General features: G+C 46.1%; 13 non-coding genes and 60 pseudogenes across 13 annotated transcripts; all 73 read right to left on the reverse strand.

The window, feature by feature from the left end:
• Window positions 1–72: 72 nt before the first annotated feature.
• Window positions 73–191, reverse strand: LOC136737766 (uncharacterized; annotated as a pseudogene).
• A 223-nt stretch (window positions 192–414) lies between these two features.
• On the reverse strand, window positions 415–533 carry LOC136737839 (uncharacterized; annotated as a pseudogene).
• Window positions 534–756: 223 nt separating this feature from the next.
• LOC136737669 (uncharacterized) lies at window positions 757–875 on the reverse strand (annotated as a pseudogene).
• Window positions 876–1,093: 218 nt separating this feature from the next.
• On the reverse strand, window positions 1,094–1,212 carry LOC136737711 (uncharacterized; annotated as a pseudogene).
• A 209-nt stretch (window positions 1,213–1,421) lies between these two features.
• LOC136737530 (uncharacterized) lies at window positions 1,422–1,540 on the reverse strand (annotated as a pseudogene).
• Window positions 1,541–1,766: 226 nt separating this feature from the next.
• On the reverse strand, window positions 1,767–1,885 carry LOC136737616 (uncharacterized; annotated as a pseudogene).
• Window positions 1,886–2,094: 209 nt separating this feature from the next.
• Window positions 2,095–2,213, reverse strand: LOC136737494 (5S ribosomal RNA). Its single transcript, XR_010812441.1, has one exon. It is a non-coding gene; the product is annotated as a 5S ribosomal RNA (ribosomal RNA).
• Window positions 2,214–2,431: 218 nt separating this feature from the next.
• LOC136737657 (uncharacterized) lies at window positions 2,432–2,550 on the reverse strand (annotated as a pseudogene).
• A 223-nt stretch (window positions 2,551–2,773) lies between these two features.
• LOC136737618 (uncharacterized) lies at window positions 2,774–2,892 on the reverse strand (annotated as a pseudogene).
• A 225-nt stretch (window positions 2,893–3,117) lies between these two features.
• Window positions 3,118–3,236, reverse strand: LOC136737496 (uncharacterized; annotated as a pseudogene).
• A 208-nt stretch (window positions 3,237–3,444) lies between these two features.
• Window positions 3,445–3,563, reverse strand: LOC136737659 (uncharacterized; annotated as a pseudogene).
• A 217-nt stretch (window positions 3,564–3,780) lies between these two features.
• Window positions 3,781–3,899, reverse strand: LOC136737695 (uncharacterized; annotated as a pseudogene).
• Window positions 3,900–4,119: 220 nt separating this feature from the next.
• Window positions 4,120–4,238, reverse strand: LOC136737546 (uncharacterized; annotated as a pseudogene).
• A 222-nt stretch (window positions 4,239–4,460) lies between these two features.
• Window positions 4,461–4,579, reverse strand: LOC136737808 (uncharacterized; annotated as a pseudogene).
• A 216-nt stretch (window positions 4,580–4,795) lies between these two features.
• On the reverse strand, window positions 4,796–4,914 carry LOC136737843 (uncharacterized; annotated as a pseudogene).
• Window positions 4,915–5,128: 214 nt separating this feature from the next.
• LOC136737734 (uncharacterized) lies at window positions 5,129–5,248 on the reverse strand (annotated as a pseudogene).
• A 223-nt stretch (window positions 5,249–5,471) lies between these two features.
• On the reverse strand, window positions 5,472–5,590 carry LOC136737625 (uncharacterized; annotated as a pseudogene).
• Window positions 5,591–5,810: 220 nt separating this feature from the next.
• On the reverse strand, window positions 5,811–5,929 carry LOC136737558 (uncharacterized; annotated as a pseudogene).
• Window positions 5,930–6,153: 224 nt separating this feature from the next.
• On the reverse strand, window positions 6,154–6,272 carry LOC136737720 (uncharacterized; annotated as a pseudogene).
• A 216-nt stretch (window positions 6,273–6,488) lies between these two features.
• LOC136737710 (uncharacterized) lies at window positions 6,489–6,607 on the reverse strand (annotated as a pseudogene).
• Window positions 6,608–6,822: 215 nt separating this feature from the next.
• Window positions 6,823–6,941, reverse strand: LOC136737534 (uncharacterized; annotated as a pseudogene).
• Window positions 6,942–7,163: 222 nt separating this feature from the next.
• LOC136737672 (uncharacterized) lies at window positions 7,164–7,282 on the reverse strand (annotated as a pseudogene).
• Window positions 7,283–7,503: 221 nt separating this feature from the next.
• LOC136737566 (uncharacterized) lies at window positions 7,504–7,622 on the reverse strand (annotated as a pseudogene).
• A 218-nt stretch (window positions 7,623–7,840) lies between these two features.
• LOC136737549 (uncharacterized) lies at window positions 7,841–7,959 on the reverse strand (annotated as a pseudogene).
• Window positions 7,960–8,185: 226 nt separating this feature from the next.
• Window positions 8,186–8,304, reverse strand: LOC136737721 (uncharacterized; annotated as a pseudogene).
• Window positions 8,305–8,514: 210 nt separating this feature from the next.
• On the reverse strand, window positions 8,515–8,633 carry LOC136737473 (5S ribosomal RNA). Its single transcript, XR_010812431.1, has one exon. It is a non-coding gene; the product is annotated as a 5S ribosomal RNA (ribosomal RNA).
• Window positions 8,634–8,852: 219 nt separating this feature from the next.
• LOC136737589 (uncharacterized) lies at window positions 8,853–8,971 on the reverse strand (annotated as a pseudogene).
• Window positions 8,972–9,183: 212 nt separating this feature from the next.
• Window positions 9,184–9,302, reverse strand: LOC136737542 (uncharacterized; annotated as a pseudogene).
• A 210-nt stretch (window positions 9,303–9,512) lies between these two features.
• Window positions 9,513–9,630, reverse strand: LOC136737771 (5S ribosomal RNA). Its single transcript, XR_010812467.1, has one exon. It is a non-coding gene; the product is annotated as a 5S ribosomal RNA (ribosomal RNA).
• Window positions 9,631–10,520: 890 nt separating this feature from the next.
• LOC136737543 (uncharacterized) lies at window positions 10,521–10,639 on the reverse strand (annotated as a pseudogene).
• Window positions 10,640–10,849: 210 nt separating this feature from the next.
• On the reverse strand, window positions 10,850–10,968 carry LOC136737730 (uncharacterized; annotated as a pseudogene).
• Window positions 10,969–11,178: 210 nt separating this feature from the next.
• LOC136737826 (uncharacterized) lies at window positions 11,179–11,297 on the reverse strand (annotated as a pseudogene).
• A 216-nt stretch (window positions 11,298–11,513) lies between these two features.
• Window positions 11,514–11,632, reverse strand: LOC136737790 (uncharacterized; annotated as a pseudogene).
• Window positions 11,633–11,842: 210 nt separating this feature from the next.
• Window positions 11,843–11,961, reverse strand: LOC136737740 (uncharacterized; annotated as a pseudogene).
• A 208-nt stretch (window positions 11,962–12,169) lies between these two features.
• Window positions 12,170–12,288, reverse strand: LOC136737531 (uncharacterized; annotated as a pseudogene).
• Window positions 12,289–12,497: 209 nt separating this feature from the next.
• On the reverse strand, window positions 12,498–12,616 carry LOC136737599 (uncharacterized; annotated as a pseudogene).
• Window positions 12,617–12,834: 218 nt separating this feature from the next.
• Window positions 12,835–12,953, reverse strand: LOC136737758 (uncharacterized; annotated as a pseudogene).
• A 227-nt stretch (window positions 12,954–13,180) lies between these two features.
• On the reverse strand, window positions 13,181–13,299 carry LOC136737608 (uncharacterized; annotated as a pseudogene).
• Window positions 13,300–13,520: 221 nt separating this feature from the next.
• On the reverse strand, window positions 13,521–13,639 carry LOC136737478 (5S ribosomal RNA). The gene has a single exon (XR_010812436.1). It is a non-coding gene; the product is annotated as a 5S ribosomal RNA (ribosomal RNA).
• Window positions 13,640–13,863: 224 nt separating this feature from the next.
• Window positions 13,864–13,982, reverse strand: LOC136737676 (uncharacterized; annotated as a pseudogene).
• A 210-nt stretch (window positions 13,983–14,192) lies between these two features.
• On the reverse strand, window positions 14,193–14,311 carry LOC136737431 (5S ribosomal RNA). The gene has a single exon (XR_010812391.1). It is a non-coding gene; the product is annotated as a 5S ribosomal RNA (ribosomal RNA).
• Window positions 14,312–14,527: 216 nt separating this feature from the next.
• LOC136737759 (uncharacterized) lies at window positions 14,528–14,646 on the reverse strand (annotated as a pseudogene).
• Window positions 14,647–14,872: 226 nt separating this feature from the next.
• Window positions 14,873–14,991, reverse strand: LOC136737610 (uncharacterized; annotated as a pseudogene).
• A 221-nt stretch (window positions 14,992–15,212) lies between these two features.
• Window positions 15,213–15,331, reverse strand: LOC136737479 (5S ribosomal RNA). The gene has a single exon (XR_010812437.1). It is a non-coding gene; the product is annotated as a 5S ribosomal RNA (ribosomal RNA).
• A 224-nt stretch (window positions 15,332–15,555) lies between these two features.
• LOC136737677 (uncharacterized) lies at window positions 15,556–15,674 on the reverse strand (annotated as a pseudogene).
• A 210-nt stretch (window positions 15,675–15,884) lies between these two features.
• Window positions 15,885–16,003, reverse strand: LOC136737447 (5S ribosomal RNA). Its single transcript, XR_010812407.1, has one exon. It is a non-coding gene; the product is annotated as a 5S ribosomal RNA (ribosomal RNA).
• Window positions 16,004–16,218: 215 nt separating this feature from the next.
• LOC136737821 (uncharacterized) lies at window positions 16,219–16,337 on the reverse strand (annotated as a pseudogene).
• A 219-nt stretch (window positions 16,338–16,556) lies between these two features.
• Window positions 16,557–16,675, reverse strand: LOC136737650 (uncharacterized; annotated as a pseudogene).
• Window positions 16,676–16,894: 219 nt separating this feature from the next.
• On the reverse strand, window positions 16,895–17,013 carry LOC136737768 (uncharacterized; annotated as a pseudogene).
• Window positions 17,014–17,234: 221 nt separating this feature from the next.
• LOC136737480 (5S ribosomal RNA) lies at window positions 17,235–17,353 on the reverse strand. The gene has a single exon (XR_010812438.1). It is a non-coding gene; the product is annotated as a 5S ribosomal RNA (ribosomal RNA).
• Window positions 17,354–17,577: 224 nt separating this feature from the next.
• LOC136737678 (uncharacterized) lies at window positions 17,578–17,696 on the reverse strand (annotated as a pseudogene).
• A 210-nt stretch (window positions 17,697–17,906) lies between these two features.
• LOC136737459 (5S ribosomal RNA) lies at window positions 17,907–18,025 on the reverse strand. Its single transcript, XR_010812418.1, has one exon. It is a non-coding gene; the product is annotated as a 5S ribosomal RNA (ribosomal RNA).
• A 215-nt stretch (window positions 18,026–18,240) lies between these two features.
• LOC136737841 (uncharacterized) lies at window positions 18,241–18,359 on the reverse strand (annotated as a pseudogene).
• Window positions 18,360–18,578: 219 nt separating this feature from the next.
• LOC136737651 (uncharacterized) lies at window positions 18,579–18,697 on the reverse strand (annotated as a pseudogene).
• A 219-nt stretch (window positions 18,698–18,916) lies between these two features.
• LOC136737682 (uncharacterized) lies at window positions 18,917–19,035 on the reverse strand (annotated as a pseudogene).
• Window positions 19,036–19,253: 218 nt separating this feature from the next.
• Window positions 19,254–19,372, reverse strand: LOC136737724 (uncharacterized; annotated as a pseudogene).
• A 210-nt stretch (window positions 19,373–19,582) lies between these two features.
• LOC136737806 (5S ribosomal RNA) lies at window positions 19,583–19,701 on the reverse strand. Its single transcript, XR_010812471.1, has one exon. It is a non-coding gene; the product is annotated as a 5S ribosomal RNA (ribosomal RNA).
• A 215-nt stretch (window positions 19,702–19,916) lies between these two features.
• LOC136737832 (uncharacterized) lies at window positions 19,917–20,035 on the reverse strand (annotated as a pseudogene).
• Window positions 20,036–20,254: 219 nt separating this feature from the next.
• Window positions 20,255–20,373, reverse strand: LOC136737581 (uncharacterized; annotated as a pseudogene).
• A 219-nt stretch (window positions 20,374–20,592) lies between these two features.
• LOC136737696 (uncharacterized) lies at window positions 20,593–20,711 on the reverse strand (annotated as a pseudogene).
• Window positions 20,712–20,929: 218 nt separating this feature from the next.
• On the reverse strand, window positions 20,930–21,048 carry LOC136737726 (uncharacterized; annotated as a pseudogene).
• A 210-nt stretch (window positions 21,049–21,258) lies between these two features.
• LOC136737818 (5S ribosomal RNA) lies at window positions 21,259–21,377 on the reverse strand. Its single transcript, XR_010812472.1, has one exon. It is a non-coding gene; the product is annotated as a 5S ribosomal RNA (ribosomal RNA).
• A 215-nt stretch (window positions 21,378–21,592) lies between these two features.
• Window positions 21,593–21,711, reverse strand: LOC136737833 (uncharacterized; annotated as a pseudogene).
• Window positions 21,712–21,930: 219 nt separating this feature from the next.
• On the reverse strand, window positions 21,931–22,049 carry LOC136737582 (uncharacterized; annotated as a pseudogene).
• Window positions 22,050–22,268: 219 nt separating this feature from the next.
• On the reverse strand, window positions 22,269–22,387 carry LOC136737697 (uncharacterized; annotated as a pseudogene).
• A 226-nt stretch (window positions 22,388–22,613) lies between these two features.
• LOC136737611 (uncharacterized) lies at window positions 22,614–22,732 on the reverse strand (annotated as a pseudogene).
• A 220-nt stretch (window positions 22,733–22,952) lies between these two features.
• On the reverse strand, window positions 22,953–23,071 carry LOC136737481 (5S ribosomal RNA). The gene has a single exon (XR_010812439.1). It is a non-coding gene; the product is annotated as a 5S ribosomal RNA (ribosomal RNA).
• Window positions 23,072–23,284: 213 nt separating this feature from the next.
• Window positions 23,285–23,403, reverse strand: LOC136737774 (uncharacterized; annotated as a pseudogene).
• Window positions 23,404–23,613: 210 nt separating this feature from the next.
• On the reverse strand, window positions 23,614–23,732 carry LOC136737609 (5S ribosomal RNA). Its single transcript, XR_010812452.1, has one exon. It is a non-coding gene; the product is annotated as a 5S ribosomal RNA (ribosomal RNA).
• Window positions 23,733–24,621: 889 nt separating this feature from the next.
• On the reverse strand, window positions 24,622–24,740 carry LOC136737532 (uncharacterized; annotated as a pseudogene).
• A 210-nt stretch (window positions 24,741–24,950) lies between these two features.
• On the reverse strand, window positions 24,951–25,069 carry LOC136737775 (uncharacterized; annotated as a pseudogene).
• A 219-nt stretch (window positions 25,070–25,288) lies between these two features.
• LOC136737638 (uncharacterized) lies at window positions 25,289–25,407 on the reverse strand (annotated as a pseudogene).
• A 219-nt stretch (window positions 25,408–25,626) lies between these two features.
• Window positions 25,627–25,745, reverse strand: LOC136737580 (uncharacterized; annotated as a pseudogene).
• Between the last annotated feature and the right edge of the window lie 842 nt (window positions 25,746–26,587).

The following is a 26,587-nucleotide window of genomic DNA, read 5'->3' on the forward strand; positions in this document are numbered from 1 at the left end:
CTTCAATTAAATCTCGTCCAGACTGAAAGAGAGTATTAAGAGCTACGATGAAGTTACCCAGGAGACGTAAAAAGCTTGCAGCACCTGGTATTTCCAGGAGGTCAACAATCCAAGTACTGACCAGGCCCTGCCCCGTTTAGCTTCCGAGATCTGACTAGATTGGGGGCGTTTAGGACGGTGTGGCCGCAAGCCAAGAGGCCCGGCTGCATGATGTCTCTTAAAGGCTGGCGGGTATTGACGGAACTTCCAGCAAATAAAAAAAAATAAAGAAAAAAAGAAAAACGGAGGGAAAAAAATCAGTGCCGCAAAGGGTGTTGAAAGTAGCCAGGTACGTGTACAATTCTTCAATTAAATCTCCTCCAGACAGAAAGAGAGTATTAAAAGCTACGACGAAGTTCCCCAGTTGACGAAAAAAGCTTGCAGCGCCTGGAATTTCCAGAAGGTCTCACATTCAAGTAATGACCAGGCCCTGCCCAGTTTAGCTTCCGAGAGCTGACGAGATGGGGCGCATTCAGGACGGTGTGGCCACAAGCCGAGATGCCTGGCTGCATGATGTCTCTTAAAGGTTGGCGGGTATTGACGGAACTTCCAGCAGAAAAAATAAATAATAATAAAAATAAAAAAATTGATGGAAAAATATCAGTGCAGCAAAGGGTGTTGACAGTAGCTGGGTACGTGTACAATACTTCAATTATATCTCCTCCAGACAGAAAGAGAGTATTAAGAGCTACGATAAAGTTACCCAGGAGACGTAAAAGCTTGCAGCACCAGGTATTTCCAGGAGGTCTCACATTCAAGTACTGACCAGGTCTTGCCCCGTTTATCTTCCGAGATCTGATGAGATCGGGCGCGTTCAGGACGGTGTGGCCGCAAACCTAGAGGCCTGGCTGCATGATGTCTCTAAAAGGCTGGCGGGTATTGACGGAACATCAAAGAAAAAAAAAAAAAAAAAATAGAAAAATGGAGGGAAAAATATCAGTGCAGCAATGGGTGTTGAAAGTAGCCGGGTACGTGTACAATACTTCAATTATATCTCTTCCAGACAGAAAGAGAGTATTAAGAGCTACGATAAACTTACCCAGGAGACGTAAAAAGCTTGCAGCACCTGGTATTTCCAGGAGGTCTCCCATCCAATTACTGACCAGGCCCTGCCCCACTCAGTTTCCGAGATCTTACGAGATCGGACGCGTTCAGGACGGTGTGGCAGCAAGCCGAGATGCCTGGCTGCATGATGTCTCTTAAAGGCTGGCGGGTATTGACGGAACTGCCAGCAATAAAAAAAAATAGAAATGGAGGGAGAAATACCAGTGCAGCAAAGGGTGTTGAAAGTAGCCGGGTACGTGTACAATACTTGAATTATATCTCCTCCAGACAGAAAGAGAGTATTAAGAGCTACGATAAAGTTACCCAGGAGACGCTAAAGCTTGCAGCACCAGGTATTTCCAGGAGGTCTCACATTCAAGTACTGACCAGGTCCTGCCCCGTTTAGCTTCCGAGATCTGACGAGATCGGGCGCGTTCAGGATGGTGTGGCCGCAAGCCGAGATGCCTGGCTGCATGATGTCTCTTAATGGCTGGCGGGTATTGACGGAACTTCCAGCAAAAAAAAAAAAAAAAAAAAAAGAAATAGAAAAATGGAGGGAAAAATATCAGTGCAGTAAAGGGTTTTGAAAGTAGCCGGGTACGTGTACAATTCTTCAATTATATCTCCTCCAGACAGAAAGAGAGTATTAAGAGCTACGATGAAGTTACCCAGGAGACGTAAAAAGCTTGCAGCACCTGGCATTTCCAGGAGGTCACCCATCCAAGTACTGACCAGGCCATGCCCCGTTTAAATTCCAAGATCTGATGAGATCGGGGGCGTTCAGGACGGTGTGGCTGCAAGCCAATAGGCCGGGCTGCATGATGTCTCTTATTGGTTGGCGGGTTTTGACGGAACATCCAGCAAAAAAAAAAAGAGAAATGGAGGGAGAAATAACAGTGCAGCAAAGGGTGTTCAAAGTAGCCGGGTACGTGTACAATTCTTCAATTATATCTCCTGCAGACAGAAAGAGAGTATTAAGAGCTACGATGAAGTTACCCAGGAGACGTAAAAAGCTTGCAGCACCTGGTATTTCTAGGAGGTCTCCCATCCAAGTACTGACCAGGCCCTGCCCCGTTTAGCTTCCGAGATCTGACGAGATCGGGCGCATTCAGGACGGTGTGGCCGCAAGCCGAGTTGCCTGGCTGCATGATGTCTCTTAAAGGCTGGCGGGTATTGACGGAACTTCCAGCAAAAAAAAAAAAAAAAAATAGAAAAATGGACGGAAAAATATCAGTGCAGCAAAGGCTGTTGAAAGTAGCCGGGTACGTGTACAATTCTTCAATTATATCTCCTGCAGACAGAAAGAGAGAATTAAGAGCTACGATGAAGTTACCCAGGAGACGTAAAAAGTTTGCAGCACCTCGTATTTCCAGAAGGTCACCCATAAAAGTACTGACCAGGCCCTGCCCCGTTTAAATTCCGAGATCTGACGAGATCGGGCGCGTTCAGGACGGTGTGGCCGCAAGCCAAGACGCCTGGCTGCATGATGTCTCTTAAAGGTTGGCGGGTATTGACGGAACTTCCAGCAGATAAAATAAATAATAATAAAAATTAAAAAATTGATGGAAAAATATCAGTGCAGCAAAGGGTGTTGACAGTAGCTGGGTACGTGTACAATACTTCAATTATATCTCCTCCAGACAGAAAGAGAGTATTAAGAGCTACGATAAAGTTACCCAGGAGACGTAAAAGCTTGCAGCACCAGGTATTTCCAGGAGGTCTCACATTCAAGTACTGACCAGGTCTTGCCCCGTTTAGCTTCCGAGATCTGATGAGATCGGGCGCGTTCAGGACGGTGTGGCCGCAAACCTAGAGGCCTGGCTGCATGATGTCTCTTAATGGCTGGCGGGTATTGACGGAACTTCCAGCAAAAAAAAAAAAAAAAAAAAAGAAATAGAAAAATGGAGGGAAAAATATCAGTGCAGTAATGGGTTTTGAAAGTAGCCGGGTACGTGTACAATTCTTCAATTATATCTCCTCCAGACAGAAAGAGAGTATTTAGAGCTACGATGAAGTTACCCAGGAGACGTAAAAAGCTTGCAGCACCTGGCATTTCCAGGAGGTCACCCATCCAAGTACTGACCAGGCCCTGCCCCGTTTAAATTCCAAGATCTGATGAGATCGGGGGCGTTCAGGACGGTGTGGCTGCAAGCCAAGAGGCCGGGCTGCATGATGTCTCTTAATGGTTGGCGGGTTTTGACGGAACATCCAGCAAAAAAAAAAAGAGAAATGGAGGGAGAAATACCAGTGCAGCAAAGGGTGTTGAAAGTAGCCGGGATCGTGTACAATACTTGAATTATATCTCCTCCAGACAGAAAGAGAGTATTAAGAGCTACGATGAAGTTACCCAGGAGACGTAAAAGCTTGCAGCACCAGGTATTTCCAGGAGGTCTCACATTCAAGTACTGACCAGGTCCTGCCCCGTTTAGCTTCCGAGATCTGACGAGATCGGGCGCGTTCAGGACGGTGTGGCCGAAAGCCAAGAGGCCCGGCTGCATGATGTCTCTTTAGGCTGGTGGGTATTGACGGAACTTCCAGGAAAAAAAAAAAAAAAAAAAAGAAAAATGGAGGGAGAAATATCAGTGCAGCAAAGGCTGTTGAAAGTAGCCGGGTACGTGTACAATTCTTCAATAATATCTCCTCCAGACTGAAAGAGAGTATTAAGAGCTACGATGAAGTTACCCAGGAGACGTAAAAAGCTTGCAGCACCTGGTATTTCCAGGAGGTCACCCAACCAAGTACTGGCCAGACCCTGCCCCGTTTAGCTTCCGAGATATGATGAGATCAGGCGCGTTCAGGACGTTGTGGCCGCAAGCCATGAGGCCTGGCTGCATGATGTCTCTTAAAGGCTGGAGGGTATTGACGGAACTTCCAGCAAAAAAAAAAAAAAAAAAAATAGAAAAATGGAGGGAAAAATATCAGTGCAGGAAAGGGTGTTGAAAGTAGCCGGGTACGTGTACAATACTTCAATTATATCTCCTCCAGACAGAAAGAGAGTATTAAGAGCTACGATGAAGTTTCCCAAGTGACGATAAAAGCTTGCAGCACCTGGTATTTCCAGGAGGTAACCCATCCAAGTACTGACCAGGCCCTGCCCCGTTCAGCTTCCGAGATCTGACAAGATCGGGCGCGTTCAGGACGGTGTGGCCGCAAGCCGAGAGGCCTGGCTGCATGATGTCTCTTAAAGGCTGGCGGGTATTGACGGAACTTCCAGCAAATAAAAAAAAAAAAAGAAAAAAAGAAAAACGGAGGGAAAAAATCAGTGCCGCAAAGGGTGTTGAAAGTAGCCAGGTACGTGTACAATTCTTCAATTAAATCTCCTCCAGACAGAAAGAGAGTATTAAAAGCTACGACGAAGTTCCCCAGGTGACGAAAAAAGCTTGCAGCGCCTGGAATTTCCAGAAGGTCTCACATTCAAGTAATGACCAGGCCCTGCCCAGTTTAGCTTCCGAGAGCTGACGAGATGGGGTGCGTTCAGGACGGTGTGGCCGCAAGCCAAGAGGCCTTGCTGCATGATGTCTCTTAAAGGCTGGCGGATATTGACGGAACTTCCAGAAAAAAGAAAAAAGAAAAAGAAAAATGGAGGGAAAAATATCAGTGCAGCAAAGGGTGTTGAAAGTAGCCGGGTACGTGTACAATTCTTCAATTATATATCCTCCAGACAGAAAGAGAGAATTAAGAGCTACGATGAAATTACCCAGGAGACGAAAAAAGCTTGCAGCGCATGGAATTTCCAGGAGGTCTCACACTCAATTAATGACCAGGCCCTGCCCAGTTTAGCTTCCGAGAGCTGACGAGATCGGACGCGTTCAGGACGGTGTGGCCGCAAGCCAAGAGGCCTGGCTGCATGATGTCTCTTAAAGGCTGGAGGGTATTGATGGAACTTCCTGCAAAAATCAATAGAAAAAAGAAAAATGGAAGAAAAAATATCAGTGCAGCAAAGGGTGTTGAAAGTAGCCGGGTACGTGTACAATTCTTCAATAATATCTCCTCCAGACAGAAAGAGTATTAAGAGCTACGATGAAGTTACCCAAGTGACGTAATAAGCTTGCAGCACCTGGTATTTCCAGGAGGTCTCTCATCCAAGTACTGATCAGGACCTGCCCCGTTTAGCTTCCGAGACCTGACGAGATCGGGCGCATTCAGGATGGTGTGGCACACAAGCCAAGACGCCTGGCTGCATGATGTCTCTTAAAGGTTGGCGGGTATTGACGGAACTTCCAGCAGAAAAAATAAATAATAATAAAAATAAAAAAATTGATGGAAAAATATCAGTGCAGCAAAGGGTGTTGACAGTAGCTGGGTACGTGTACAATACTTCAATTATATCTCCTAAAGACAGAAAGAGAGTATTAAGAGCTACGATAAAGTTACCCAGGAGACGTAAAAGCTTGCAGCACCAGGTATTTCCAGGTGGTCTCACATTCAAGTACTGACCAGGTCTTGCCCCGTTTAGCTTCCGAGATCAGATGAGATCGGGCGCGTTCAGGACGGTGTGGCCGCAAACCTAGAGGCCTGGCTGCATGATGTCTCTAAAAGGCTGGCGGATATTGACGGAACATCCAAGAAAAAAAAATAAAAAAAAAATAGAAAAATGGAGGGAAAAATATCAGTGCAGGAAAGGGTGTTGAATGTAGCCGGGTACGTGTACAATACTTCAATTATATCTCCTCCAGACAGAAAGAGAGTATTAAGAGCTACGATGAAGTTACCCAAGTGACGAAAAAAGCTTGCAGCACCTGGAAATTCCAGGAGGTCTCCCATGTAAGTACTGACCAGGCCCTGCCCCGTTTAGCTTCCGAGATCTGACGAGATCGGGCGCATTCAGGACGGTGTGGCCACAAGCCAAGACGCCTGGCTGCATGATGTCTCTTAAAGGTTGGCGGGTATTGACGGAACTTCCAGCAGAAAAATAAAATTAAAATTAAAATTAAAAAATGGATGGAAAAATATCAGTGCAGGAAAGGGTGTTGAAAGTAGCCGGGTACGTGTACAATTCTTCAATTATATCTCCTCCAGACAGAAAGAGAGTATTAAGAGCTACGATGAAGTTACCCAGGAGACGTAAAAAGCTTGCAGCACCTGGTATTTCTAGGAGTTCTCACATTCAAGTACTGACCAGGCCCTGCCCCGTTTAGCTTCCGAGATCTGATGAGTTCGGGCGCGTTCAGGACAATGTGTCCGCATGCCAAAAGGCCTGGCTGCATGATGTCTCTTAAAGGCTGGAGGGTATTGACGGAACTTCCAGCAAAATAAAGAAGAAAAAAGAAAAATGGAGGGAAAAATATCAGTGCAGCAAAGGCTGTTGAAAGTAGCCAGGTACGTGTACAATACTTCAATTATATCTCTCCCAGACAGATAGAGAGTATTAAGAGCTACGATGAAGTTACCCAGGAGACGTAAAAAGCTTTCAGTACCTGGTTTTTCCAGGAGGTCACCCATCCAAATACTGACCAGGCCCTGCCACGTTTTGCTTCCAAGATCTGACAAGATCGGGCGCGTTCAGGACGGTGTGGCCGCAAGCCAAGCGGCCTGACTGCATGATGTCTCTTAAAGGCTGGAGGGTATTGACAGAACTTCCAGCAAAAAAAAAAAAAAAAAGAAAAATGGAGGGAAAAATATCAGTGCAGCAAAGGCTGTTGAAAGTAGCAGGGTATGTGTAAAATTCCTCAATTATAACACCTCCAGACAGATAGAGAGTATTAAGAGCTACGATGAAGTTACCCAGGAGACGTAAAAAGCTTGCAGCACCAGGTATTTCCAGGAGGTCTCCCATCCAAGTACTGACCAGGCCCTGCCCCGTTTAGTTTCCGAGATCTGACGAGATCGGGCGCATTCAGTACGGTGTGGCCACAAGCCGAGAGTCCTGGCTGCATGATGTCTCTTAAAGACTGGCGGGTATTGACGGAACTTCCAGCAAAAAAAAAAGAAAAAAATAAATAGAAAAATGGAGGGAAAAATATCAGTGCAGCAAAGGGTGTTGAATGTAGCCGGTTACGTGAACAATTCTTCAATTATATCTCCTCCAGACAGAAAGAGAGTGTTAAGAGCTACGATAAAGTTACCCAAGTGACGATAAAAGCTTGCAGCACCTGCTATTTCCAGGAGGTAACCCATCCAAGTACTGACCAGGCCCTGCCCCGTTCAGCTTCCGAAATCTGACAAGATCGGGCGCGTTCAGGACGGTGTGGCCGCAAGCCGAGAGGCCTTGCTGCATGATGTCTCTTAAAGGCTGGCGGGTATTGACGGAACTTCCAGCAAATAAAAAAAAAAAAGAAAAAAAGAAAAACGGAGGGAAAAAATCAGTGCCGCAAAGGGTGTTGAAAGTAGCCAGGTACGTGTACAATTCTTCAATTATAACACCTCCAGACAGATAGAGAGTATTAAGAGCTACGATGAAGTTACCCAGGAGACGTAAAAAGCTTGCAGCACCAGGTATTTCCAGGAGGTCTCCCATCCAAGTACTGACCAGGCCCTGCCCCGTTTAGCTTCCGAGATCTGACGAGATGGGGCGCGTTCAGGACGGTGTGGTTGCAAGCCAAGAGGCCTGGCTGCATGATGTCTCTTAAACGCTGGAGGGAATTGATGGAATTTCCAGCAAGAAAAAAAAAAAAAAAAGAGAAAAATGGAGGGAAAAATATCAGTGCAGCAAAGGGTGTTGACAGTAGCTGGGTACGTGTACAATTCTTCAATTATATCTCCTCCAGACAGAAAGAGAGAATTAAGAGCTACGATAAAGTTACCCAGGAGACGTAAAAGCTTGCAGCACCAGGTATTTCCAGGAGGTCTCCCATCCAAGTACTGACCAGGTCCTGCCCCGTTTAGCTTCCGAGATCTTACGAATTCGGGCGCGTTCAGGACGGTGTGGCCGCAAGCCGAGAGGCCTGGCTGCATGATGTCTCTTAAAGGTTGGCGGGTATTGACGGAACTTCCAGCAAAAAAAAAAAAAAAAAAAAAAAAAAAAAGAAAAATGGATGGAAAAATATCAGTGCAGCAAAGGGTGTTGACAGTAGCTGGATACGTGTACAATACTTCAATTATATCTCCTCCAGACAGATAGGGAGTATTAAGAGCTACGATAAAGTTACCCAGGAGACGTAAAAGCTAGCAGCACCAGGTATTTCCAGGAGGTCTCACATTCATGTACTGACCAGGTCCTGCCCCGTTCAGCTTCCGAGATCTGACGAGATCGGGCGCGTTCAGGATGGTGTGGCCGCAAGCCGAGATGCCTGGCTGCATGATGTCTCTTAAAGGCTGGCGGGTATTGACGGAACTGCCAGCAAAAAAAAAAAAGAAAAATAGAGGGAAATATACCAGTGCAGCAAAGGGTGTTGAAAGTAGCCGGGTACGTGTACAATTCTTCAATTATATCTCCTGGAGACAAAAAGAGAGTATTAAGAGCTACGATGAAGTTACCCAGGAGACGTAAAAAGCTTGCAGCACCTGGTATTTCTAGGAGGTCTCCCATCCAAGTACTGACCAGGCCCTGCCCCGTTTAGTTTCCGAGATCTGACGAGATCGGGCGCATTCAGGACGGTGTGGCCACAAGCCGAAAGGCCTGGCTGCATGATGTCTCTTAAAGGTTGGCGGGTATTGACGGAACTGCCAGCAAAAAAAAAAGAAAAATAGAGGGAAAATGGAGGGAAAAATATCAGTGCAGCAAAGGCTGTTGAAAGTAGCCGGGTACGTATACAATTCCTCAATTATAACACCTCCAGACAGATAGAGAGTATTAAGAGCTACGATGAAGTTACCCAGGAGACGTAAAAAGCTTGCAGCACCAGGTATTTCCTGGAGGTCTCCCATCCAAGTACTGATCAGGCCCTGCCCCGTTTAGCTTCCGAGATCTGACGAGATCAGGCGCGTTCAGGACAATGTGGCCACAAGCCAAGAGGCCTGGCTGCATGATGTCTCTTAAAGGCTGGCGGGTATTGACGGAACTTCCAGCAAAAAAAAAAAAAAAGAAAAATGGAGGGAAAAATATCAGTGCAGCAATGGGTGTTGAAAGTAGCCGGGTACGTGTACAATACTTCAATTATATCTCCTCCAGACAGATAGAGAGTATTAAGAGCTACGATAAAGTTACCCAGGAGACGTAAAAGCTTGCAGCACCAGGTATTTCCAGGAGGTCTCACATTCAAGTACTGACCAGGTCCTGCCCCGTTTAGCTTCCGAGATCTGACGAGATCGGGCGCGTTCAGGACGGTGTGGCCGCAAGCCGAGATGTCTGGCTGCATGATGTCTCTTAAAGGCTGGCGGGTATTGACGGAACTGCCAGCAAAAAAAAAAAAGAAAAATAGAGGGAAATATACCAGTGCAACAAAGGGTGTTGAAAGTAGCCGGGTACGTGTACAATTCTTCAATTATATCTCCTGGAGACAGAAAGAGAGTGTTAAGAGCTACGATGAAGTTACCCAGGAGACGTAAAAAGCTTGCAGCACCTGGTATTTCCAGGAGGTCACCCATCCAAGTACTGACCAGGCCCTGCCCCGTTAGCTTCCGAGATCTGATGAGATCGGGCGCGTTCAGGACGGTGTGGCCGCAAGCCAAGAGGCCGGGCTGCATGATGTCTCTTAAAGGCTGGCGGGTATTGACGGAACTTTCAGCAAAAAATAAAAAATAAATAAATAGTAAAATGGAGGGAAAAATATCAGTGCAGGACAGGGTGTTGAAAGTAGCCGGGTACATGTACAATTCTTCAATTATATCTCCTCCAGACTGAATGAGAGTATTAAGAGCTACGCTGAAGTTACCCAGGAGATGTAAAAAGCTTTCAGCACCTGGTATTTCCAGGAGGTCACCCATCCAATTACTGACCAGGCCCTGCCCAGTTTTTCTTCCGAGATCTGACGAGATATTGCGTCTTCAGGACGGTGTGGCCTCAAGCCAAGAGGCCTGGCTGCATGATGTCTCTTAAAGGCTGGAGGGTATTGATGGAACTTCCAGCAAAAAACAAAAGAAAAAAGAAAAATGGAGGGAAAAATATCAGTGCAGCAAAGCGTGTTGAAGGTAGCCGGGTACGTGTACAATTCTTCAATTATATCTCCTCCAGACAGATAGAGAGTATTAAGAGCTACGCTGAAGTTACCCAGGAGATGTAAAAAGCTTTCAGCACCTGGTATTTCCAGGAGGTCACCCATCCAATTACTGACCAGGCCCTGCCCAGTTTTTCTTCCGAGATCTGACGAGATATTGCGTCTTCAGGACGGTGTGGCCTCAAGCCAAGAGGCCTGGCTGCATGATGTCTCTTAAAGGCTGGAGGGTATTGATGGAACTTCCAGCAAAAAACAAAAGAAAAAAGAAAAATGGAGGGAAAAATATCAGTGCAGCAAAGCGTGTTGAAGGTAGCCGGGTACGTGTACAATTCTTCAATTATATCTCCTCCAGACAGATAGAGAGTATTAAGAGCTACGATAAAGTTACCCAGGAGACGTAAAAGCTTGCAGCACCAGGTATTTCCAGGAGGTCTCACATTCAAGTACTGACCAGGTCCTGCCCCGTTTAGCTTCCGAGATCTGACGAGATCGGGCGCGTTCAGGACGGTGTGGCCGCAAGCCGAGATGTCTGGCTGCATGATGTCTCTTAAAGGCTGGCGGGTATTGACGGAACTGCCAGCAAAAAAAAAAAAGAAAAATAGAGGGAAATATACCAGTGCAGCAAAGGGTGTTGAAAGTAGCCGGGTACGTGTACAATTCTTCAATTATATCTCCTCCAGACTGAATGAGAGTATTAAGAGCTACGCTGAAGTTACCCAGGAGATGTAAAAAGCTTGCAGCACCTGGTATTTCCAGGAGGTCACCCATCCAATTACTGACCAGGCCCTGCCCAGTTTTTCTTCCGAGATCTGACGAGATCTTGCGTCTTCAGGACGGTGTGGCCTCAAGCCAAGAGGCCTGGCTGCATGATGTCTCTTAAAGGCTGGCGGGTATCAACGGAACTGCCAGCAAAAAAAAAAAAGAAAAATAGAGGGAAAAATACCAGTGCAGCAAAGGGTTTTGAAAGTAGCCGGGTACGTGTACAATTCTTCAATTATATATTCTCCAGACAGAAAGAGAGTATTAAGAGCTACGATGAAGTTTCCCAGGAGACGTAAAAAGTTTGCAGCACCTCGTATTTCCAGAAGGTAACCCATAAAAGTACTGACCATGCCCTGCCCCGTTTAAATTCCGAGATCTGACGAGATCGGGTTTGTTCAGGACTGTGTGTCCGCAAGCCGAGAGGCCAGGTTGCATGATGTCTCTTAAAGGCTGGCGGATATTGACGGAACTTCCAGAAAAAATAATAAAGAAAAAGAAAAATGGAGGGAAAAATATCAGTGCAGCAAAGGGTGTTGAAAGTAGCCGGGTACGTGTACAATTCTTCAATTATATCTCCTCCAGACTGAATGAGAGTATTAAGAGCTACGCTGAAGTTACCCAGGAGATGTAAAAAGCTTGCAGCACCTGGTATTTCCAGGAGGTCACCCATCCAATTACTGAGCAGGCCCTGCCCAGTTTTTCTTCCGAGATCTGACGAGATCTTGCGTCTTCAGGACGGTGTGGCCTCAAGCCAAGAGGCCTGGCTGCATGATGTCTCTTAAAGGCTGGCGGGTATCAACGGAACTGCCAGCAAAAAAAAAAAAGAAAAATAGAGGGAAAAATACCAGTGCAGCAAAGGGTTTTGAAAGTAGCCGGGTACGTGTACAATTCTTCAATTATATATTCTCCAGACAGAAAGAGAGTATTAAGAGCTACGATAAACTTTCCCAGCAGACGTAAAAAGCTTGCAGCACCTGGTATTTCCAGGAGGTCTCCCATCCAAGTACTGACCAGGCCCTGCCCCACTCAGTTTCCGAGATCTTACGATATCGGACGCGTTCAGGACGGTGTGGCCGCAAGCCGAGATGCCTGGCTGCATGATGTCTCTTAAAGGCTGGCGGGTATTGACGGAACTGCCAGCAAAAAAAAAAAGAGAAATGGAGGGAGAAATACCAGTGCAGCAAAGGGTGTTGAAAGTAGCCGGGTACGTGTACAATACTTGAATTATATCTCCTCCAGACAGAAAGAGAGTATTAAGAGCTACGATGAAGTTACCCAGGAGACGTAAAAGCTTGCAGCACCAGGTATTTCCAGGAGGTCTCACATTCAAGTACTGACCAGGTCCTGCCCCGTTTAGCTTCCGAGATCTGACGAGATCGGGCGCGTTCAGGATGGTGTGGCCGCAAGCCGAGACGCCTGGCTGCATGATGTCTCTTAAAGGCTGGCGGGTATTGATGGAACTGCCAGCAAAAAAAAAAAAAAAAATAGAGGGAAAAATACCAGTGCAGCAAAGGCTGATGAAAGTAGCCGGGTACGTGTACAATTTCTCAATTATAACACCTCCAGACAGATAGAGAGTATTAAGAGCTACGATGAAGTTTCCCAGGAGACGTAAAAAGCTTGCAGCACCAGGTATTTCCTGGAGGTCTCCCATCCAAGTACTGAACAGGCCCTGCCCCGTTTAGCTTCCGAGATCTAACGAGATCAGGCGCGTTCAGGACAATGTGGCCGCAAGCCAAGAGGCCTGGCTGCATGATGTCTCTTAAAGGCTGGCGGGTATTGACGGAACTTCCAGCAAAAAAAAAAAAAAAAAAAAGAAAAATGGAGGGAAAAATATCAGTGCAGCAAAGGCTGTTGAAAGTAGCCGGGTACATGTACAATTCTTCAATTATATCTCCTCCAGACAGAAAGAGAGAATTAAGAGCTACGATGAAGTTACCCAGGAGACGTAAAAAGTTTGCATCACCTCGTATTTCCAGAAGGTAACCCATAAAAGTACTGACCAGGCCCTGCCCCGTTTAAATTCCGAGATCTGACGAGATCGGGCGCGTTCAGGACGGTGTGGCCGCAAGCCGAGAGGCCTGGCTGCATGATGTCTCTTAATGGCTGGCGGGTATTGACGGAACTTCCAGCAAAAAAAAAAAAAAAAAAAAAAAGAAAAAGAAAAATGGAGGGAAAAATATCAGTGCAGTAATGGGTTTTGAAAGTAGCCGGGTACGTGTACAATTCTTCAATTATATCTCCTCCAGACAGAAAGAGAGTATTAAGAGCTACGATGAAGTTACCCAGGAGACGTAAAAAGCTTGCAGCACCTGGTATTTCTAGGAGGTCAGCCATCCAAGTACTGACCAGGCCCTGCCCCGTTTAGCTTCCGAGATATGATGAGATCAGGCGCGTTCAGGACGGTGTGGCCGCAAGCCAAGAGGCCTGGCTGCATGATGTCTCTTAAAGGCTGGCAAGTATTGACGGAACTTCCAGCAAAAAAAAAAAAAAAAAAAAAATAGAAAAATGGAGGGAAAAATATCAGTGCAGCAAAGGGTGTTGAAAGTTGCCGGGTACGTGTACAATTCTTCAATTATATCTCCTCCAGACAGAAAGAGAGAATTAAGAGCTACGATAAAGTTACCCAGGAGACGTAAAAGCTTGCAGCACCAGGTATTTCCAGGAGGTCTCCCATCCAAGTACTGACCAGGTCCTGCCCCGTTTAGCTTCCGAGATCTTACAAGATCGGGCGCGTTCAGGACGGTGTGGCCGCAAGCCGAGAGGCCTGGCTGCATGATGTCTCTTAAAGGTTGGCGGGTATTGACGGAACTTCCAGCAAAAAAAAAAAAAAAAAAAAAAAAAAAGAAAAATGGATGGAAAAATATCAGTGCAGCAAAGGATGTTGACAGTAGCTGGGTACGTGTACAATACTTCAATTATATCTCCTCCAGACAGATAGAGAGTATTAAGAGCTACGATAAAGTTACCCAGAAGACGTAAAAGCTTGCAGCACCAGGTATTTCCAGGAGGTCTCACATTCATGTACTTACCAGGTCCTGCCCCGTTCAGCTTCCGAGATCTGACGAGATCGGGCGCGTTCAGGATGGTGTGGCCGCAAGCCGAGATGCCTGGCTGCATGATGTCTCTTAAAGGCTGGCGGGTATTGACGGAACTGCCAGCAAAAAAAAAAACGAAAAATAGAGGGAAATATACCAGTGCAGCAAAGGGTGTTGAAAGTAGCCTAGTACGTGTACAATTCTTCAATTATATCTCCTGGAGACAGATAGAGAGTATTAAGAGCGACGATGAAGTTACCCAGGAGACGCAAAAGGCTTGCAGCACCTGGTATTTCTAGGAGGTCTCCCATCCAAGTAGTGACCAGGCCCTGCCCCGTTTAGCTTCCGAGATCTGACGAGATCGGGCGCATTCAGGACGGTGTGGCCGCAAGCCGAGAGGCCTGGCTGCATGATGTCTCTTAAAGGTTGGCGGGTATTGACGGAACTTCCAGCAAAAAAAAAAAAAAAAAAGAAAAATGGATGGAAAAATATCAGTGCAGCAAAGGGTGTTGAAAGTAGCCGGGTACATGTACAATTCTTCAATTATATCTCCTCCAGACAGAAAGAGAGAATTAAGAGCTACGATGAAGTTACCCAGGAGACGTAAAAAGTTTGCATCACCTCGTATTTCCAGAAGGTAACCCATAAAAGTACTGACCAGGCCCTGCCCCGTTTAAATTCCGAGATCTGACGAGATCGGGCGCGTTCAGGACGGTGTGGCCGCAAGCCGAGAGGCCTGGCTGCATGATGTCTCTTAATGGCTGGCGGGTATTGACGGAAATTCCAGCAAAAAAAAAAAAAAAAAAAAAAGAAAAAGAAAAATGGAGGGAAAAATATCAGTGCAGTAATGGGTTTTGAAAGTAGCCGGGTACGTGTACAATTCTTCAATTATATCTCCTCCAGACAGAAAGAGAGTATTAAGAGCTACGATGAAGTTACCCAGGAGACGTAAAAAGCTTGCAGCACCTGGTATTTCTAGGAGGTCAGCCATCCAAGTACTGACCAGGCCCTGCCCCGTTTAGCTTCCGAGATATGATGAGATCAGGCGCGTTCAGGACGGTGTGGCCGCAAGCCAAGAGGCCTGGCTGCATGATGTCTCTTAAAGGCTGGCAAGTATTGACGGAACTTCCAGCAAAAAAAAAAAAAAAAAAAAAATAGAAAAATGGAGGGAAAAATATCAGTGCAGCAAAGGGTGTTGAAAGTAGCCGGGTACGTGTACAATTCTTCAATTATATCTCCTCCAGACAGAAAGAGAGAATTAAGAGCTACGATAAAGTTACCCAGGAGACGTAAAAGCTTGCAGCACCAGGTATTTCCAGGAGGTCTCCCATCCAAGTACTGACCAGGTCCTGCCCCGTTTAGCTTCCGAGATCTTACAAGATCGGGCGCGTTCAGGACGGTGTGGCCGCAAGCCAAGAGGCCTGGCTGCATGATGTCTCTTAAAGGTTGGCGGGTATTGACGGAACTTCCAGCAAAAAAAAAAAAAAAAAAAAAAAAAAAGAAAAATGGATGGAAAAATATCAGTGCAGCAAAGGATGTTGACAGTAGCTGGGTACGTGTACAATACTTCAATTATATCTCCTCCAGACAGATAGAGAGTATTAAGAGCTACGATAAAGTTACCCAGAAGACGTAAAAGCTTGCAGCACCAGGTATTTCCAGGAGGTCTCACATTCATGTACTTACCAGGTCCTGCCCCGTTCAGCTTCCGAGATCTGACGAGATCGGGCGCGTTCAGGATGGTGTGGCCGCAAGCCGAGATGCCTGGCTGCATGATGTCTCTTAAAGGCTGGCGGGTATTGACGGAACTGCCAGCAAAAAAAAAAACGAAAAATAGAGGGAAATATACCAGTGCAGCAAAGGGTGTTGAAAGTAGCCTAGTACGTGTACAATTCTTCAATTATATCTCCTGGAGACAGATAGAGAGTATTAAGAGCTACGATGAAGTTACCCAGGAGACGCAAAAGGCTTGCAGCACCTGGTATTTCTAGGAGGTCTCCCATCCAAGTACTGACCAGGCCCTGCCCCGTTTAGCTTCCGAGATCTGACGAGATCGGGCGCATTCAGGACGGTGTGGCCGCAAGCCGAGAGGCCTGGCTGCATGATGTCTCTTAAAGGTTGGCGGGTATTGACGGAACTTCCAGCAAAAAAAAAAAAAAAAAAGAAAAATGGATGGAAAAATATCAGTGCAGCAAAGGGTGTTGACAGTAGCTGGGTACGTGTACAATACTTCAATTATATCTCCTCCAGACAGATAGAGAGTATTAAGAGCTACGATAAAGTTACCCAGGAGACGTAAAAGCTTGCAGCACCAGGTATTTCCAGGAGGTCTCACATTCATATACCGACCAGGTCCTGCCCCGTTTAGCTTCCAAGATCTGACGAGATCGGGCGAGTTCAGGATGTCGTGGCCGCAAGCCGAGACGCCTGGCTGCATGATGTCTCTTAAAGGCTGGCGGGTATTGACGGAATTTCCAGCAAAAAAAAAAAAAAAAAAATAGAAAAATGGAGGGAAAAATATCAGTGCAGGAAAGGGTGTTGAAAGTAGCCGGGTACGTGTACAATTCTTCAATTATATCTCCTGGAGACATAAAGAGAGTATTAAGAGCTACGATGAAGTTACCCAGGAGACGTAAAAAGCTTGCAGCACCTGGTATTTCTAGGAGGTCTCCCATCCAAGTACTGATCAGGCCCTGCCTCGTTTAGCTTCCGAGATCTAACGAGATCAGGCGCGTTCAGGACAATGTGGCCGCAAGCCAAGAGGCCTGGCTGCATGATGTCTCTTAAAGGCTGGCGGGTATTGACGGAACTTCCAGCAAAAAAAAAAAAAAAAAAAAAGAAAAATGGAGGGAAAAATATCAGTGCAGCAAAGGCTGTTGAAAGTAGCCGGGTACATGTACAATTCTTCAATTATATCTCCTCCAGACAGAAAGAGAGAATTAAGAGCTACGATGAAGTTACCCAGGAGACGTAAAAAGTTTGCAGCACCTCGTATTTCCAGAAGGTAACCCATAAGAGTACTGACCAGGCCCTGCCCCGTTTAGCTTCCGAGATATGATGAGATCAGGCGCGTTCAGGACGGTGTGGCCGCAAGCCAAGAGGCCTGGCTGCATGATGTCTCTTAAAGGCTGGCAAGTATTGACGGAACTTCCAGCAAAAAAAAAAAAAAAAAAAAAATAGAAAAATGGAGGGAAAAATATCAGTGCAGCAAAGGGTGTTGAAAGTAGCCGGGTACGTGTACAATTCTTCAATTATATCTCCTCCAGACAGAAAGAGAGAATTAAGAGCTACGATAAAGTTACCCAGGAGACGTAAAAGCTTGCAGCACCAGGTATTTCCAGGAGGTCTCCCATCCAAGTACTGACCAGGTCCTGCCCCGTTTAGCTTCCGAGATCTTACAAGATCGGGCGCGTTCAGGACGGTGTGGCCGCAAGCCAAGAGGCCTGGCTGCATGATGTCTCTTAAAGGTTGGCGGGTATTGACGGAACTTCCAGCAAAAAAAAAAAAAAAAAAAAAAAAAAAGAAAAATGGATGGAAAAATATCAGTGCAGCAAAGGATGTTGACAGTAGCTGGGTACGTGTACAATACTTCAATTATATCTCCTCCAGACAGATAGAGAGTATTAAGAGCTACGATAAAGTTACCCAGAAGACGTAAAAGCTTGCAGCACCAGGTATTTCCAGGAGGTCTCACATTCATGTACTTACCAGGTCCTGCCCCGTTCAGCTTCCGAGATCTGACGAGATCGGGCGCGTTCAGGATGGTGTGGCCGCAAGCCGAGATGCCTGGCTGCATGATGTCTCTTAAAGGCTGGCGGGTATTGACGGAACTGCCAGCAAAAAAAAAAACGAAAAATAGAGGGAAATATACCAGTGCAGCAAAGGGTGTTGAAAGTAGCCTAGTACGTGTACAATTCTTCAATTATATCTCCTGGAGACAGATAGAGAATATTAAGAGCTACGATGAAGTTACCCAGGAGACGCAAAAGGCTTGCAGCACCTGGTATTTCTAGGAGGTCTCCCATCCAAGTACTGACCAGGCCCTGCCCCGTTTAGCTTCCGAGATCTGACGAGATCGGGCGCATTCAGGACGGTGTGGCCGCAAGCCGAGAGGCCTGGCTGCATGATGTCTCTTAAAGGTTGGCGGGTATTGACGGAACTTCCAGCAAAAAAAAAAAAAAAAAAGAAAAATGGATGGAAAAATATCAGTGCAGCAAAGGGTGTTGACAGTAGCTGGGTACGTGTACAATACTTCAATTATATCTCCTCCAGACAGATAGAGAGTATTAAGAGCTACGATAAAGTTACCCAGGAGACGTAAAAGCTTGCAGCACCAGGTATTTCCAGGAGGTCTCACATTCATGTACCGACCAGGTCCTGCCCCGTTTAGCTTCCAAGATCTGACGAGATCGGGCGAGTTCAGGATGTCGTGGCCGCAAGCCGAGACGCCTGGCTGCATGATGTCTCTTAAAGGCTGGCGGGTATTGACGGAATTTCCAGCAAAAAAAAAAAAAAAAAAATAGAAAAATGGAGGGAAAAATATCAGTGCAGGAAAGGGTGTTGAAAGTAGCCGGGTACGTGTACAATTCTTCAATTATATCTCCTGGAGACATAAAGAGAGTATTAAGAGCTACGATGAAGTTACCCAGGAGACGTAAAAAGCTTGCAGCACCTGGTATTTCTAGGAGGTCTCCCATCCAAGTACTGATCAGGCCCTGCCTCGTTTAGCTTCCGAGATCTAACGAGATCAGGCGCGTTCAGGACAATGTGGCCGCAAGCCAAGAGGCCTGGCTGCATGATGTCTCTTAAAGGCTGGCGGGTATTGACGGAACTTCCAGCAAAAAAAAAAAAAAAAAAAAAGAAAAATGGAGGGAAAAATATCAGTGCAGCAAAGGCTGTTGAAAGTAGCCGGGTACATGTACAATTCTTCAATTATATCTCCTCCAGACAGAAAGAGAGAATTAAGAGCTACGATGAAGTTACCCAGGAGACGTAAAAAGTTTGCAGCACCTCGTATTTCCAGAAGGTAACCCATAAAAGTACTGACCAGGCCCTGCCCCGTTTAAATTCCGAGATCTGACGAGATCGGGCGCGTTCAGGACGGTGTGGCCGCAAGCCGAGAGGCCTGGCTGCATGATGTCTCTTAATGGCTGGCGGGTATTGACGGAAATTCCAGCAAAAAAAAAAAAAAAAAAAAAGAAAAATGGAGGGAAAAATATCAGTGCAGCAAAGGCTGTTGAAAGTAGCCGGGTACATGTACAATTCTTCAATTATATCTCCTCCAGACAGATAGAGAGTATTAAGAGCTACGATAAAGTTACCCAGGAGACGTAAAAGCTTGCAGCACCAGGTATTTCCAGGAGGTCTCACATTCATGTACTTACCAGGTCCTGCCCCGTTCAGCTTCCGAGATCTGACGAGATCGGGCGCGTTTAGGATGGTGTGGCCGCAAGCCGAGATGCCTGGCTGCATGATGTCTCTTAAAGGCTGGCGGGTATTGACGGAACTGCCAGCAAAAAAAAAAACGAAAAATAGAGGGAAATATACCAGTGCAGCAAAGGGTGTTGAAAGTAGCCTAGTACGTGTACAATTCTTCAATTATATCTCCTGGAGACAGATAGAGAGTATTAAGAGCTACGATGAAGTTACCCAGGAGACGTAAAAGGCTTGCAGCACCTGGTATTTCTAGGAGGTCTTCCATCCAAGTACTGACCAGGCCCTGCCCCGTTTAGCTTCCGAGATCTGACGAGATCGGGCGCATTCAGGACGGTGTGGCCGCAAGCCGAGAGGCCTGGCTGCATGATGTCTCTTAAAGGTTGGCGGGTATTGACGGAACTTCCAGCAAAAAAAAAAAAAAAAAAGAAAAATGGATGGAAAAATATCAGTGCAGCAAAGGGTGTTGACAGTAGCTGGGTACGTGTACAATACTTCAATTATATCTCCTCCAGACAGATAGAGAGTATTAAGAGCTACGATAAAGTTACCCAGGAGACGTAAAAGCTTGCAGCACCAGGTATTTCCAGGAGGTCTCACATTCATGTACCGACCAGGTCCTGCCCCGTTTAACTTCCAAGATCTGACGAGATCGGGCGAGTTCAGGATGTCGTGGCCGCAAGCCGAGACGCCTGGCTGCATGATGTCTCTTAAAGGCTGGCGGGTATTGACGGAATTTCCAGCAAAAAAAAAAAAAAAAAAATAGAAAAATGGAGGGAAAAATATCAGTGCAGGAAAGGGTGTTGAAAGTAGCCGGGTACGTGTACAATTCTTCAATTATATCTCCTGGAGACAGAAAGAGAGTATTAAGAGCTACGATGAAGTTACCCAGGAGACGTAAAAAGCTTGCAGCACCTGGTATTTCTAGGAGGTCTCCCATCCAAGTACTGATCAGGCCCTGCCCCGTTTAGCTTCCGAGATCTAACGAGATCAGGCGCGTTCAGGACAATGTGGCCGCAAGCCAAGAGGCCTGGCTGCATGATGTCTCTTAAAGGCTGGCGGGTATTGACGGAACTTCCAGCAAAAAAAAAAAAAAAAAAAAAGAAAAATGGAGGGAAAAATATCAGTGCAGCAAAGGCTGTTGAAAGTAGCCGGGTACATGTACAATTCTTCAATTATATCTCCTCCAGACAGAAAGAGAGAATTAAGAGCTACGATGAAGTTACCCAGGAGACGTAAAAAGTTTGCAGCACCTCGTATTTCCAGAAGGTAACCCATAAGAGTACTGACCAGGCCCTGCCCCGTTTAAATTCCGAGATCTGACGAGATCGGGCGCGTTCAGGACGGTGTGGCCGCAAGCCGAGAGGCCTGGCTGCATGATGTCTCTTAATGGCTGGCGGGTATTGACGGAAATTCCAGCAAAAAAAAAAAAAAAAAAAAAGAAAAATGGAGGGAAAAATATCAGTGCAGCAAAGGCTGTTGAAAGTAGCCGGGTACATGTACAATTCTTCAATTATATCTCCTCCAGACAGATAGAGAGTATTAAGAGCTACGATAAAGTTACCCAGGAGACGTAAAAGCTTGCAGCACCAGGTATTTCCAGGAGGTCTCACATTCATGTACTTACCAGGTCCTGCCCCGTTCAGCTTCCGAGATCTGACGAGATCGGGCGCGTTTAGGATGGTGTGGCCGCAAGCCGAGATGCCTGGCTGCATGATGTCTCTTAAAGGCTGGCGGGTATTGACGGAACTGCCAGCAAAAAAAAAAACGAAAAATAGAGGGAAATATACCAGTGCAGCAAAGGGTGTTGAAAGTAGCCTAGTACGTGTACAATTCTTCAATTATATCTCCTGGAGACAGATAGAGAGTATTAAGAGCTACGATGAAGTTACCCAGGAGACGTAAAAGGCTTGCAGCACCTGGTATTTCTAGGAGGTCTTCCATCCAAGTACTGACCAGGCCCTGCCCCGTTTAGCTTCCGAGATCTGACGAGATCGGGCGCATTCAGGACGGTGTGGCCGCAAGCCGAGAGGCCTGGCTGCATGATGTCTCTTAAAGGTTGGCGGGTATTGACGGAACTTCCAGCAAAAAAAAAAAAAAAAAAGAAAAATGGATGGAAAAATATCAGTGCAGCAAAGGGTGTTGACAGTAGCTGGGTACGTGTACAATACTTCAATTATATCTCCTCCAGACAGATAGAGAGTATTAAGAGCTACGATAAAGTTACCCAGGAGACGTAAAAGCTTGCAGCACCAGGTATTTCCAGGAGGTCTCACATTCATGTACCGACCAGGTCCTGCCCCGTTTAACTTCCAAGATCTGACGAGATCGGGCGAGTTCAGGATGTCGTGGCCGCAAGCCGAGACGCCTGGCTGCATGATGTCTCTTAAAGGCTGGCGGGTATTGACGGAATTTCCAGCAAAAAAAAAAAAAAAAAAATAGAAAAATGGAGGGAAAAATATCAGTGCAGGAAAGGGTGTTGAAAGTAGCCGGGTACGTGTACAATTCTTCAATTATATCTCCTGGAGACAGAAAGAGAGTATTAAGAGCTACGATGAAGTTACCCAGGAGACGTAAAAAGCTTGCAGCACCTGGTATTTCTAGGAGGTCTCCCATCCAAGTACTGATCAGGCCCTGCCCCGTTTAGCTTCCGAGATCTAACGAGATCAGGCGCGTTCAGGACAATGTGGCCGCAAGCCAAGAGGCCTGGCTGCATGATGTCTCTTAAAGGCTGGCGGGTATTGACGGAACTTCCAGCAAAAAAAAAAAAAAAAAAAAAGAAAAATGGAGGGAAAAATATCAGTGCAGCAAAGGCTGTTGAAAGTAGCCGGGTACATGTACAATTCTTCAATTATATCTCCTCCAGACAGAAAGAGAGAATTAAGAGCTACGATGAAGTTACCCAGGAGACGTAAAAAGTTTGCAGCACCTCGTATTTCCAGAAGGTAACCCATAAGAGTACTGACCAGGCCCTGCCCCGTTTAAATTCCGAGATCTGACGAGATCGGGCGCGTTCAGGACGGTGTGGCCGCAAGCCGAGAGGCCTGGCTGCATGATGTCTCTTAATGGCTGGCGGGTATTGACGGAACTTCCAGCAAAAAAAAAAAAAAAAAAAAAAGAAAAAGAAAAATGGAGGGAAAAATATCAGTGCAGTAATGGGTTTTGAATGTAGCCGGGTACGTGTACAATTCTTCAATTATATCTCCTCCAGACAGAAAGAGAGTATTAAGAGCTACGATGAAGTTACCCAGGAGACGTAAAAAGCTTGCAGCACCTGGTATTTCTAGGAGGTCAGCCATCCAAGTACTGACCAGGCCCTGCCCCGTTTAGCTTCCGAGATATGATGAGATCAGGCGCGTTCAGGACGGTGTGGCCGCAAGCCAAGAGACCTGGCTGCATGATGTCTCTTAAAGGCTGGCAAGTATTGACGGAACTTCCAGCAAAAAAAAAAAAAAAAAAAAATAGAAAAATGGAGGGAAAAATATCAGTGCAGCAAAGGGTGTTGAAAGTAGCCGGGTACGTGTACAATTCTTCAATTATATCTCCTCCAGACAGAAAGAGAGAATTAAGAGCTACGATAAAGTTACCCAGGAGACGTAAAAGCTTGCAGCACCAGGTATTTCCAGGAGGTCTCCCATCCAAGTACTGACCAGGTCCTGCCCCGTTTAGCTTCCGAGATCTTACAAGATCGGGCGCGTTCAGGACGGTGTGGCCGCAAGCCGAGAGGCCTGACTGCATGATGTCTCTTAAAGGTTGGCGGGTATTGACGGAACTTCAAGCAAAAAAAAAAAAAAAAGAAAAATGGATGGAAAAATATCAGTGCAGCAAAGGATGTTGACAGTAGCTGGGTACGTGTACAATACTTCAATTATATCTCCTCCAGACAGATAGAGAGTATTAAGAGCTACGATAAAGTTACCCAGGAGACGTAAAAGCTTGCAGCACCAGGTATTTCCAGGAGGTCTCACATTCATGTACTGACCAGGTCCTGCCCCGTTCAGCTTCCGAGATCTGACGAGATTGGGCGCGTTCAGGATGGTGTGGCCGCAAGCCAAGATGCCTGGCTGCATGATGTCTCTTAAAGGCTGGCGGGTATTGACGGAACTGCCAGCAAAAAATAAAACGAAAAATAGAGGGAAATATACCAGTGCAGCAAAGGGTGTTGAAAGTAGCCTAGTACGTGTACAATTCTTCAATTATATCTCCTGGAGACAGATAGAGAGTATTAAGAGCTACGATGAAGTTACCCAGGAGACGTAAAAGGCTTGCAGCACCTGGAATTTCTAGGAGGTCTCCCATCCAAGTACTGACCAGGCCCTGCCCCGTTTAGCTTCCGAGATCTGACGAGATCGGGCGCAATCAGGACGGTGTGGCCGCAAGCCGAGAGGCCTGGCTGCATGATGTCTCTTAAAGGTTGGCGGGTATTGACGGAACTTCCAGCAAAAAAAAAAAAAAAAAAAGAAAAATGGATGGAAAAATATCAGTGCAGCAAAGGGTGTTGACAGTAGCTGGGTACGTGTACAATACTTCAATTATATCTCCTCCAGTTAGATAGAGAGTATTAAGAGCTACGATAAAGTTACCCAGGAGACGTAAAAACTTGCAGCACCAGGTATTTCCAGGAGGTCTCACATTCATGTACCGACCAGGTCCTGCCCCGTTTAGCTTCCAAGATCTGACGAGATCTGGCGAGTTCAGGATGTCGTGGCCGCAAGCCGAGACGCCTGGCTGCATGATGTCTCTTAAAGGCTGGCGGGTATTGACGGAATTTCCAGCAAAAAAAAAAAAAAAAAAAATAGAAAAATGGAGAGAAAAATATCAGTGCAGGAAAGGGTGTTGAAAGTAGCCGGGTACGTGTACAATTCTTCAATTATATATTCTCCAGACAGAAAGAGAGTATTAAGAGCTACGATGAAGTTTCCCAGGAGACGTAAAAAGTTGGCAGCACCTGGTATTTCCAGAAGATCTCCCATCCAAGTACTGACCAGGTCCTGCCCCGTTTAGTTTCCGAGATCTTCCGAGATCGGGCTCGTTCAGGACTGTGTGTCCGCAAGCCGAGAGGCCTGGTTGCATGATGTCTCTTAAAGGCTGGCGGATATTGACGGAACTTCCAGAAAAAATAATAAAGAAAAAGAAAAATGGAGGGAAAAATATCAGTGTAGCAATGGGTGTTGAAAGTAGCCGGGTACGTGTACAATACTTCAATTATATCTCCTCCAGACAGAAAGAGAGTATTAAGAGCTACGATGAAGTTACCCAGGAGACGTAAAAGCTTGCAGCACCAGGTATTTCCAGGAGGTCTCACATTCAAGTACTGACCAGGTCCTGCCCCGTTTAGCTTCCGAGATCTGACGAGATCGGGCGCGTTCAGGATGGTGTGGCCGCAAGCCGAGACGCCTGGCTGCATGATGTCTCTTAAAGGCTGGCGGGTATTGACGGAACTGCCAGCAAAAAAAAAAAAAAAAAATAGAGGGAAAAATACCAGTGCAGCAAAGGACGATGAAAGTAGCCGGGTACGTGTACAATTTCTCAATTATATCTCCTCCAGACAGATAGAGAGTATTAAGAGCTACGATAAAGTTACCCAGGAGACGTAAAAAGTTTGCAGCACCAGGTATTTCCAGGAGGTCTCACATTCATGTACCGACCAGGTCCTGCCCCGTTTAGCTTCCGAGATCTGACAAGATCGGGCGCGTTCAGGACGGTGTGGCCGCAAGCCGAGATGTCTGGCTGCATGATGTCTCTTAAAGGCTGGCGGGTATTGACGGAATTTCCAGCAAGAATAAAAAAAAAAAAAAAGAAAAATGGAGGGAAAAATATCAGTGCAGGAAAGGGTGTTGAAAGTAGCCGGGTACGTGTACAATTCTTCAATTATATCTTCTCCAGACAGAAAGAGAGTATTAAGAGCTACGATGAAGTTCCCCAGGAGACGTAAAAAGCTGGCAGCACCTGGTATTTCCAGGAGGTCTCACATTTAAGTACTGACCAGGTCCTGCCCCGTTTAGCTTCCGAGATCTGACGAGATCGGGCGCGTTCAAGATGGTGTGGCCGCAAGCCGAGATGCCTGGCTGCATGATATCTCTTAAAGGCTGGCGGGTATTGACGGAATTTCCAGCAAAAAAAAAAAAAAAAAAATAGAAAAATGGAGGGAAAAATATCAGTGCAGGAAAGGGTGTTGAAAGTAGCCGGGTACGTGTACAATTCTTCAATTATGTCTTCTCCAGACAGAAAGAGAGTATTAAGAGCTACGATGAAGTTCCCCAGGAGACGTTAAAAGCTGGCAGCACCTGGTATTTCCAGGAGATCTCCCATCCAAGTACTGACCAGGCCCTGCCCCGTTTAGTTTCCGAGATCTGACGAGATCGGGCGCGTTCAGGACGGTGTGGCCACAAGCCAAGAGGCCTGGCTGCATGATGTCTCTTAAAGACTGACGGGTATTGACGGAACTTCCAGCAAAAAAAAAATGGATAAAGAAAAATGGAGGGAAAAATATCAGTGCAGCAATGGGTGTTGAAAGTAGCCGGGTACGTGTACAATACTTCAATTATATCTCCTCCAGACAGAAAGAGAGTATTAAGAGCTACGATGAACTCACCTAAAGGATTATTAGGAACACCATTCTAATACTGTGTTTGACCCCCTTTCGCCTTCAGAACTGCTTTAATTCTACGTGGCATTGCTTCAACAAGGTGCTGAAAGCATTCTTTAGAAATGTTGGCCCATATTGATAGGATAGCATCTTGCAGTTGATGGAGATTTGTGGGATGCACATCCAGGGCACGAAGCTCCCGTTCCACCACATCCCAAAGATGCTCTATTGGGTTGAGATCTGGTGACTGTGGGGGCCAGTTTAGTACAGTGAACTCATTGTCATGTTCAAGAAACCAATTTGAAATGATTCGACCTTTGTGACATGGTGCATTATCCTGCTGGAAGTAGCCATCAGAGGATGGGTACATGGTGGTCAAAAAGGGATGGACATGGTCAGAAACAATGCTCAGGTAGGCCGTAGCATTTAAACGATGCCCAATTGGCACTAAGGGGCCTAAAGTGTGCCAAGAAGACATCCCCCACACCATTACACCACCACCACCAGCCTGCACAGTGGTAACAAGACATGATGGATCCATGTTCTCATTCTGTTTACGCCAAATTCTGACTCTACCATCTGAATGTCTCACCTCTTTTTCCTATTTGTAGTGGAGATGAGTGGTACCCGGTGGGGTCTTCTGCTGT

Source organism: Amia ocellicauda, unplaced genomic scaffold (assembly GCF_036373705.1).
Source record: "Amia ocellicauda isolate fAmiCal2 unplaced genomic scaffold, fAmiCal2.hap1 HAP1_SCAFFOLD_54, whole genome shotgun sequence".
NCBI lineage: Eukaryota > Metazoa > Chordata > Actinopteri > Amiiformes > Amiidae > Amia > Amia ocellicauda.